Raw genomic sequence first — 11,039 nt, 5'->3', positions numbered from 1 at the left:
CTGTATTTTAAGTTCAATTTATTTAAGCAGTGCCTTCACAACTGCCTTAATTCTTCATGGCATAGATTCAACAAGGTACTGAAAATATCTCTTAGAGTTGCTGCAGATTTGTCAGCTGCACATCCATGACGCAAATCTCCCATTCCACCACATCCCAAAAGTGCTCTATTGGATTGAGGTCTGGTGACTGTGGAGGCCATTTCATTACAGTGAACTCATTCGAGTTTAAGAAATGAATGTGAGATGATACATGCTTTATGATATGGCGATAGGTACAAAGGGATGGACATGGTCAGCAACAATATTCAGGTAGGCTGTGGAGTTGACACAATGCTCAATCGGTACTAATGGGCCCAAAGTCTGCCAAGAAAATATCCCCCACACCATTACACCACCTGAACCGTTGATAAAAAGTAGGATGGATCAATGTTTTTATGTTTTTAACACCAAATTGGGACCCTACCACCTAAATGTTGCAGCAGAAATCGAGACTCATCAGACCGGGAAACGTTTTTCCAATCTTCTATTGTCCGATTTTGGTGAGCCTGTGTGAACTGTAGCCTCTGTTTCCTATTCTTAGCTGACAGTAGTGGCACCCGGTGTGGTCCTCTGCTGCTGTAGCCCATCCACCTCAAAGTTCTATGTGTTGTGTATTCATAGATGCTCTTCTGCAGGTTATTTGAGTTACTGTTACCTTTCTATTAGCTGAAACCATTCTGACCATTCTCCTCTGACCTCTGGCATCAACAAGGCATTTGCACCAACAGAACTACCGCTTACATGATGTCTTCTCTTTTTTGGACTATTCTCTGTAAACCCTAGAGATAGTTGTGTGTAAATCCCAGTTGATCAGCAGATTCTGAAATACTCAAACCAGCCCATGTGGCACCAATAACCATGTCACATTCAAAGTCCCTTAAATCTCCTTTCTTCCCCATCCAGATATTCGGTTTGAACTGCAGCAGATCATCCTCACCATGTCTACATGCACTGTTAGACATTTCTGTAAATTACACAGTTAATTACTGTATTTCACCCAGTGTAATACTGCAAATTCCTTTTACGGTAAATAACTGTATTTACCGTTGCATTATAGGAATTTAGTGTGACGTCGAACAACATATACAGCGATGTACTGTATTTGTAAAAATTCGTGTATTATACTGTATTTTCCACAACTGCTTCAACGCCACCTTGCGGCGATTCGACTACTCTGCACCACATTTTGCCTGAGGACCCTGGAGCAATTCTGGAGGACAATTTATTAGTGTGCCTGAAGAACATACTGGATTTAACAAACTTTACTCTGGTAAGCTGAGGCAGTGTTTCATTTTACAGAATGTTTTGTGGACGAGAATAGAACAAAGTAAAGTATAAAGTTGGCTATTATTATTTTCTCTGGCTTGGCGTTATTTCGCCCATTTGAGAAATATATCATCTATTAAGATGTTACCTTTATTTAATTTATTACATTAACACTACTATTACTTTAAATAAGACTGTTTATGACTATTAGCCATTGTTCTCGTCATATCTTTTTATTTATTTACATAGGAACCGGTGTTGCAGCGGGTTTTGGTTTAGGAGGGAACCAGAGGTATGCAGACAGTTTTGGAGGACACTTAGCACGAGACAACGGTCCGGCAGAGAGTGTTTTCCCCCAGAAGAATATGAATGAAAGACCATCAAATAATCCAGGTAAAAGCGCGTCTGTCTGTGCTGACAACACTCGACATTGATTTGAGCACCTCTATTAGCATATGTTTGCTCGGCAACATTAGCTGAAGCGATCTTAAAATGGTAATGTTAACTGTTAGCTAAACTGAGCTAAGTTTATACTGAATTGGACTCAAACTCAATTTAACGTGCAACGTTTAACTTATATTGATTTATACTTTATATATATTAGATGTTGTGAACTTATTTTTCTCTGGTTTAGAGTAACTTATATCGTTAGCTTGAGAAAATAACATCGCGACGTAACCTATAAGAACGTTAACGTAAATCTACAATATGCATAGAGGTAAAGTTGGTTTTATATTCGCACATTCGTTCATTTAGAAGACTCTAACGTTATACTGTTTACCATGTTACTTTGAATATTCGATCAGAATTAGCATGCCAGTATGACTTGAAATCAACATTAACACTGTTTATTTGACCGTGAGCATGTTGTACTTTGATAGTCGTTAGCTGCTAAAATGATTTCACTATTTAGAGTTTGCAAATAATACTTTTATGAAATTAAATTATTAAGGGGGAAGTCTGAATCTGCTAATATAAAACCAACTTTACCTCTATGCATTATGCTAATAACCACCTTTTTGCTATTTATTGTTTGCTAATTATTTTTTTATCACAACTCTTGACATTTGGTTTAACATAATTGTCACCATTATATTTTTTTCTGTTTAGATATGGCACGAGCACAGCACCAGGTTTTGTCTGAAGAAACAAACAGCATTTCGGAGGAACATCTTGATCAGCACAGCCTTATGCTTAAAAAATAAGCAAGACCAGTAAGCAACCAAGGTAAACAAATAAAAAAAAAAGTTGTGTGGAGGTTGTGGATTGTAGCATGGTATTCTTATCTGTATTTTTGGCTTTTTTATGGTCTCAATATAGAATACTGGGAGCCTGCCTGTGCAAACTGGACCTCATACAACAGTAAGTACTGTACATCTATTTGTTTCTCAATATAGTAACGTTACTTTTAATACAAAATGTGTCACATGTTTAGTTGCTAGCTAAATAAAAAATCTTTTTCCCTTTTTTATTAAACCATTTAGTAGGGTTTTTTTTTCATCTTTGTTTATAATATTTTTGAGCAGATTGAGGTCTGTCATGGGTCAGACATTTCAAAATACAATAATTAGTATTGGGATAGATGCATTTGTCTATGTATTAAATGTCTTTTCCCCCATTTCATGTTGCCTAAATATTTTGTAATATTAAATAATAAATATTATTATATTAAATAAAATAATAAAATTTTTTGTATAAATAATTCCAGAGGATGAAACAAAATGCACAGCAACAACCAGAGTGAGCCAGAAGAAGGCAGGAGAAGTAGTGAAGAGAATGACAACCATGAACAACAGTGAGTTATCCTTCTTTCACCAGCTAACTGAGAACTTGGATTAGGTGAGACACTCTCAATAGTTGTATCAGTATTCAGTCTGTTTTAGTTTATTAGGAATACATAAAACAAATAGTCTAATCTGTCCTGCAGTGAATCAACCCATCACAAATGCTACAATGTTTTTGTAAAACCTTGTTAGGGGAAAAAATAAACAGGACATTCTGGTTAGTTATCTTTTAAACATGGTAGTGAGCAGGTTATTAGCAGGAGCCAGTTGCTCAGTACCAGCTGAAAACTAGCCCAACCTAGCTGCCATGCTTCAAAATAATTAACCAGTATATGATTTATTTTTTTTAAACAAGCTTCTTCTATGCTTATGTTAGTCTGTTTGTCCTTATCCAGAGTTCTTCATAATCCTGGACTGGGCCAAATCCTGACCAGATGCTGTGGTGGTCATGGAGGAGTGAATCCTAAAAGACACACATGATCAATGAGTTTCCGCATTGATCCAATGGGCCAGCCTGACCACCCACTGGTGAACTTTCAAGCCTCCGGTGCCTAGACTGCGGCCTTGCACAAGTTTGGCTAGAGGAGAACTGGTCGTGCCCAACTGAGCCTGGTTTCACTCAAGGGCTTTTATTCTACACTTTCGTCAGTTGGTGAAGTTTCTTCCATGCCACTGTCGCCACTGGATCGCTTGGCTACGATTGGTGGATCGGTGGATTTGCTCTTCAGTGTTTGGACTTTCAGCAGTGACATTTACTGCTTCAATTCTGAAAACTGGACTGAAGCAGCTTCAATTTACAAGAACTTCTATGTTAAGCTGCTTTGACATCATTGATCTACATTGTAAAAGTGCAATTGAAATAAAGATGAATTGCATTTGAATATGTGAATTCAGACCTTGTTGAGCATTTGACACCAGAATTAGTAATATTTTAAAGTTGTGTTGTTTCTGAGTCGGCTAATAGTTACAAATATTTATTTTTCCAACAATATGCAATTCAGAAGTTTAAATTTTTATTGTACATGTATGTTCTAGTGCTTTGTGTGATTTATTTATTTTTAATGTGTTGATTTTATTGCTTAATGTAATTGTCACACATTTTCCTTAAATGCTTTAAGCATTATTAATGTTTTAAAGAATGGAATATTTTGTAATTGTGTCTGGTTTAATGTCAGTAGTACTTAGTACAATTGGTTTTTTTTTCTCAACAATATGCAGGTCAGACACTTAAATTAGTTTTGTACATGTATGTTAATGTGCTTTTTCATTTTCAATGTTTTTTTTCTTAAAATAAAATATTTTGAATGATTGAAATGTAATGTTTTTACACATTTTTAAGCTTGTTTTAAGCATCTCAAATGTTTTAAATAAAGAGTGTTTATTTTGTTAATATTTTGTAATTGTGTCTTTTTTAGGTCTATAGTATTAAAATAATATTAATAAAATTATATTATAAAATATTTAGGAAAAAATTAAAAGGTTTACAGTAGCTAACTGTTAACTTAGGTTTTTACAGTAGTTAACCATTTTCAGACACTACAGTAACATGCTGTAAACGGATTTACAGTTGTATACTGTAAATCTAAAATACAGTAACTTACTGGCAACAGTGTTGCCAGTAAGTTACTGTAAAAACCCTTTGAAATGTCTAACAGTGTGCCTAAATGCATTGAGTTTCTGCCATGTAACTGGCTGATTGGTAGTTTGTGGTAACGAACATTTGGACAGGTGTACCTAATAAAGTGGCCAGTTAATCTATATGTTCCCTGCTTAAACCAGCCACCGACCCAGCTAAACCTGCCTCTAAACTTAACCAAATCTCATTATAAGACAATAAGACAATAGTATATAAAAACACTTTTTTTGTTTTTTTAAAGAGGGAGAAATAAAACCAATATGAAAAAGCTTCTTTTGAGGATTTTCAGTAGTTTGTGGGGTTTGTAAGATGAAAGAAAAGAAGGCCAACATTTGCCTGGCCTAGTCAACACACACTCACACTCCCAACCAGCCACCTCGTGTGCCAACCACTGTAAATATTTAGGGGTCAGCAGTCACTGAGTGGAAAATCAAAGCCCTCAGACATGTGTATGTGTGTGTACGCACATCGTGAACCGCTCTCACTTTCAAAGAGTTCTTTTTAACTCCCCACACTGACAGGGAAAGAAAGCAGTTATCTGTCTGGACGCACACGCGTGCGCGCATGTGTGTGTGTGTGTGTGTGTGTACTTATCTACACTGTGCCACTGCACTCAGGGCACCACATTAATCAAAATGTTAGAAAAACGTTTCCAGTTTAAATAAACAACACAACCCAGAGCAAGACTAAGTGCACCAAAGCGGACCGACGTGCACACATTCACAAACCACTAATCTCTTTGGTGTAGTTCTATCTTTGCTAGTAAAGCAGAGACGGTGTGCGTACGTTAGTGGCCAACATCCACACTGGAAAAAAAAAGAGACAGAGTCTGATTTCAAAAATATATGTGAGTATTTGTTTGTGTATGTGCATGTCAGTGTTCAGGAAGAAGATCACGTTTTTAACACTAAAGCCCATGCTCATATTATAATTTACGTTCCCACTTTATATTGTGTCGCTTATACCTGTGAACTTTTATGATAACTAGATGTTTAAGTATGTAACTACAGTGTATGTACACACTGGTACATATTATTTACTTGTGTAATACTGGTGTAACTACACACATGTAACAACCCACTGAATAGTATGTGTAAGTTCAAATGTGTATATCAATTGCATTCTGTTTTAATTAAAGCTGTCAATGATGTGTTTTAACATGTAAGTAGCTGTATTATGACTCACGATATGCATTTATAAGCAATAAGACTCTTAATAACAATATAAAACCATTTGTTTTTGACCGAAAAAAAATAAATAAAATTTGTTAACTTCCTAGTGAGTCTTTGTAACTATAACATAATATTTTAACATTGCAGACTGAATCTTTATGAATACTACCATTGTTTAATGTGATATGAACATGTGCAGTAAAAAATGAAATACATCACTAGTAAGTAATAACACTATTTTAAAGGTTTATTATCTTTATACAAACATTGATATACTTTTTGTGCTTGATTATAAATAAATATAAAGTTGTACTTCATTATGAGGATTCATAATGAATTACAACTTTGTTTATACTTATTTATAATCAAGCATAAAAATCAAATCAATGTTTGTAGAAAGATTATAAACCTTTATAATAGTTTTATTACTTATTAGTGATGCATTACATTAGTGATGAGCTATTAGTGATGGGCTACATAGAAAATGCTACAATCTTGTTAATGGGCTTCTGAAGCTACTATTTCTTCTTCTTTTTGTTTGGGACCAAACATTCATATGCAGTTCATCACAAGTTTGAACTACAGACATCATTGACACCACAAGTCATGCTGCTTATTAATGTGCTTGGTCAGATCTGTGTACTCTGGCTAAAAAATGGAACACTTAAAAGGGATGATTAGATTGAAAATCCTATTAATGCATTTAAATTTTCAACAATTATATGTATAACCACCCATAACTCTAGCAATGGTGTAGTAACCACCAAGAGCACCTTAACAGTAGCCTAAAAATTATGGAGCAACCACTGATGTCACCACAGCAAGCAAAAGACACCCAAACAATTGTCAACAACATCCTAGTGGCCACATAAACTACCCTAGCAACCAGATACTTTACCACATTGGCAATGTCATGGCGAAACATATAGCAAGAATTAAGATCTTTGTAACTACAAAAAAAAAAAAAACACCTTGGTGATCACCCAAATTTCAATCAGAAGTAATTAGTAGATTTAATCACCAGTTTAAAAAATGCCTGGTTAAAACCTTGAATTTTTAACTTGAATTTAATTTCCTTGTAAAACAGCTCAAATATTCTGTTTTAACTTCTAAAAATCTTTTTGCAGTGTAGCAATCACCCATCAAATCTTAATAAGCTCTTGGAGCATAGCAACAACAACTAGAGACCTCGGGATGCTCTAAAATTTGCACAAAACACACTTGCAACTGACAGCTGATACCCTAACAACCTCTCAGAACCTTAGCAGTCACAGGAACACCTTAGCAACAAATAAGAACATCATAGCAACCATTAAGAACATCCAGCAACTACTGACCAATAACATCCAAGCAACCACTTAACAACCAGGCAACTCTCTGAATATCCGAACAACTGCTTAGAACGCTCTAAAAATGGACATTAACTCATTAGTGACCCCTAAAACACATAGCAACTTCCAGCACATGCCAGCAACTGCACAGAATAATAATAAAAAAATTATAAATTGACTTTCACAGAATTGCCTGAACGAAATTTAGATTTTTTTTTTACATAACGATAATTTTTTGGTTGTTTTTTTCTCATTAGTTGCATACATTAGAGTTTTATGTTGCCTCTAATTTTGATAATGTGTATTGCATTATCACGTGCTACATGATGGTGTTTATTAGTTGTGTAAATAACACTGAGCACCTTCTGTATATTAGGATGTTTCTCTGCTTGTGAAAAAGCTGTTTGTGATTAACACTGGTTCATCACATGACTTTCTCATCCTCATATATTTTGGCTGTGTCTTTTAGTCTCTGTAGGAAAGGCACAATGTGTAGATATTACTTTAAAACATTGGTATATTAACACTATGGGCTCTATTTTAACTATCCAGGCGCAAAGTCTAAAGCCGTGGCCCAAAAGCATTAAAGCTATGTCCGAAACCACTTTTGCTATTTTAAGGATGGAAACCACGCTTTGTAGCCTGGTGCATGGTCTAACAAGGTTGTGCTTATTCTTAATGAGTTATGGGTGTGTTTTGACCATTAATCATGCATGAAACCAATTAGAGTCTCATATCCTATTCCCTCTAAGAGTCAGTTGTTTACATGGTGGACTTTGTAACTGGAAAAACTGAACGCTTTACTAGTGAGAAAACAGTTAAACAGACCATCTGCAGTCAAGGATAAAGAATGAGCCTCCTCCAGTTGGCCTCTTTACTTTCTCTGTACTTTATTTTTACTCTTTATTTTACTCCTTTACTTTCATGGATAAGGATACTGTGGAAACTCCACTGAAGACATCCATTAGCCTACATATTTAATTTTGTGGTAAGCACAAAGATTTGTATCAAAAATATTTCTAAATATATGTTATATTACAAATATATATATTAACGAATAAATGAACAACAATAATAACAAAGTGTGGTCCAAAACTGAGTTATATGCAAACACGGGTCCTATATGCCCCATTTGGTGCTGCATACATATCCAAAACCCGACAGGTGGACAAATTTAAACTTTGCATATATATATTGCCTATAATAAATGCTACTACTACTAATAATAATATTATAAAGCAAGTTGTCATGAATAAACTGAAAAAGTGTATTGCTCTACATCCTGTGTCTATTAAGCAATGTGTAAGTGTTTGGGTCTGCATAGGCACATAACGTGCTCTGCACTGGACTTTAGACCAGCTTTTAATTGGTTAATGGCACAGGCACAGTTCCTCAAAATAGCAACGCACCAACAATGCACCTTAACACACCTCTTTATAGAGCGGCACACCCCGTCCACAAAGTGGCGCAATTGGATTTTCTATTTAAACAACATGGTGGAAAACTATACTGTTGAAACTTACTGTGAAAACTACTGTGAAAATTACTGTTGCGCCGGTCTGAAAATAGCAACAAACCAAACACATCTTGGACTTTATTGTGCCGGGTGTATGATAGGGCCCTATAAATTTAATACTGTAGTTTCAGTAAAATTTTGACATTTCTTTTATGGTTTCTATCGTACACTGTTAACAATTTCCTACGGTATCTACAGTAACTTACTTTAAATCAAGTACAGCAAAAAAACATATTTGCATAGCATCATTTATCTTTCTGTATATGTATTTACATTGTAGTGTAATTCTCACAGTGCAACAGTAACATACAGCATAACTGTCTTACGGTAAATTACAGTTTATACTGCAGTTATATACTGTGTTATTTACAGAAATCTGTAAACAATGTATTTTTAACAAAAAAATCTGGCAATAATAGCTTTTACCATGAATTTAACCATAAAAGCAACACCCAGAAACAACATTAACAGTAGTCACTCTCTAAAAGTTAATTATAAGCACACTATCAACCCCAAAAGTATAATAGAAGCCTCCAAAATCTGGTTATTACCACCATAGGAAACCCTCTCAATACTGTAGTGCATGCGAGCTTGTCTTATGTTCTTCTAGTCTTCCATGTACATGTACAATATTTGTCCTTCACATGCATGTTTTGCGTCATAGGCAGGCATATTTTTGAAAGGGTGCGTGTGTTCTCTGAACCCCACTTCACCTCCATTCATTCTCCATTCATCATAGCCTCCATTTAACCACATGCATATGTATATGCCACAAATCAGAAATATCCAAATGTGGTATGTTTATGTGTAGCATTTCAGGGAAATCTAAATGTAGTTTTATATAGGCACATTTGAGACTGTTTGTGTGTGTATGTTTATATGTGAATATCTGTGTTTGTGTGTGTGTGTGTGTGTGTGTATGTGTGTGTTTTTTTATGTGTTGCAGCAGGTCACCCTCTCTCTCACTGGCCCTCTCTCTGGAAGCCTACCATATAATTTAGTTTAAGCCAGCCAGTCGCTATTTTTTTCCAACCACTAATTAATTATAATTCTGCGTAGTTTCATACAGTCAGTAAAAAGGCATGCAAGAACCTACCAAACGAGTTCAGAGAGGGAGAGAGGAAGAGAGAGAGAGAAAGGGCTCTTGTGGTTTTGTGTTAAAGCATTTACCCTGCCTGTCGTCTTTGTGCCTCAAACACAAACTCCCTTTCAAGACTTTTCACATATTGCAAAAGGGCTTAAAGCAACTGCAAGATAACCAACTGAGACGGCGATGAAATCAAGCAGAGAGAGGCAAAAAAAAAGCCTGTTTGACGCTACGTAGAATATATAAACAAACCGTGCACTGACATAGAAACACACAAGCAAACACAAGCCTCAATGAAAACGGGAAGTTGTTGTTTTAATACGCCTTTCGTAAGAAAATGTGCAGATTTAGGCCCAAGTAACCTATAATTATACAAACCACTAACAAAAAAAAAACAGGGTACGTCTACAAACAGACCACATTTTCAGATGTTATTCATCTCACATCAGTTACACAACTGCCATTGTTTCAGTCAATGTGACTTTTACCCTGATTTGGAGCACGTCTGAAACTCTTAATTTGTTGTTCTCTTGCGATAAACAAGGAGTTAAGTATCAATTCAACATATCAACAATCAAAATTAGAACATTATTGTATGATTTTGAGACAATTCTAATAATAGTAGGACGGTGAAGACGTTTGATTTGATCCAAAGTAGCGATTCTTCATGTTCAAATAAACTTTGTGTCTATTTGTAAACATTGTCAATACATTTAACAGATGTAAGCTGTATTTGAGAGCGTTTCGTCATGACCCATTTGTGTGACACCCTGTCAATAGGTTTTTAGGTCCAGCTCTTGAAAGGGATTTACTGAGTTGCTTCGCTGAACTGTTTTTGTCTTCTCTCATCTGTCAAAGCAGAAGCTGACAGATGAGACTTAGCCTAAATATTTTATAATGCTGCTAAGCTCCCACGACAAACACCAGTGACGTTTAAAAGTGAAATCTGTTGACTCAACAAATACCTGGTTTTTGGAACTGAAATTCATCCAAGTGATCTCTACTATCTACGGACTAGCTTTAGTCTACCACAGTTGATCTATGTAAATAAAGCTAACTTTGCCAAAGTTCAGGGCTGTTTATGTAGTGAATGAGTGTTTAACAAGGCAGATACTACAGTTCTTACAGTAAATGCTGTCAGAATGTGACATATTTGACTTTTTGTCCACCCACTCTTTCAGACTCTTTCTTTAATTATTTTTTCTCAT

General features: G+C 35.5%; 2 long non-coding RNA genes across 3 annotated transcripts; one reads left to right on the top strand and one right to left on the bottom strand.

The window, feature by feature from the left end:
- Positions 1–1,003: 1,003 nt before the first annotated feature.
- On the top strand, positions 1,004–4,478 carry LOC137487372 (uncharacterized). Of its 2 annotated transcripts, none has more exons than XR_011005912.2 (6): positions 1,004–1,309; positions 1,555–1,698; positions 2,416–2,532; positions 2,626–2,667; positions 3,014–3,144; positions 3,485–4,477. It is a non-coding gene; the product is annotated as an uncharacterized lncRNA (long non-coding RNA). The 2 variants fall into 2 exon arrangements; XR_011005911.2 differs by having other exon boundaries at positions 1,147–1,309; positions 3,014–3,100; positions 3,485–4,478.
- A 484-nt stretch (positions 4,479–4,962) lies between these two features.
- On the bottom strand, positions 4,963–10,086 carry LOC141377155 (uncharacterized). Its single transcript, XR_012389214.1, has 3 exons — positions 7,630–10,086; positions 7,119–7,582; positions 4,963–7,077 (listed from the first exon to the last, which is right to left on the bottom strand). It is a non-coding gene; the product is annotated as an uncharacterized lncRNA (long non-coding RNA).
- Between the last annotated feature and the right edge of the window lie 953 nt (positions 10,087–11,039).

The sequence above is a fragment of the Danio rerio genome, chromosome 13, assembly GCF_049306965.1.
Source record: "Danio rerio strain Tuebingen ecotype United States chromosome 13, GRCz12tu, whole genome shotgun sequence".
In the NCBI taxonomy this organism is placed as follows: Eukaryota; Metazoa; Chordata; class Actinopteri; order Cypriniformes; family Danionidae; genus Danio; species Danio rerio.
Note: the sequence above shows the minus strand (reverse complement) of the source record. Positions and strands in the feature narration are given on the sequence as shown.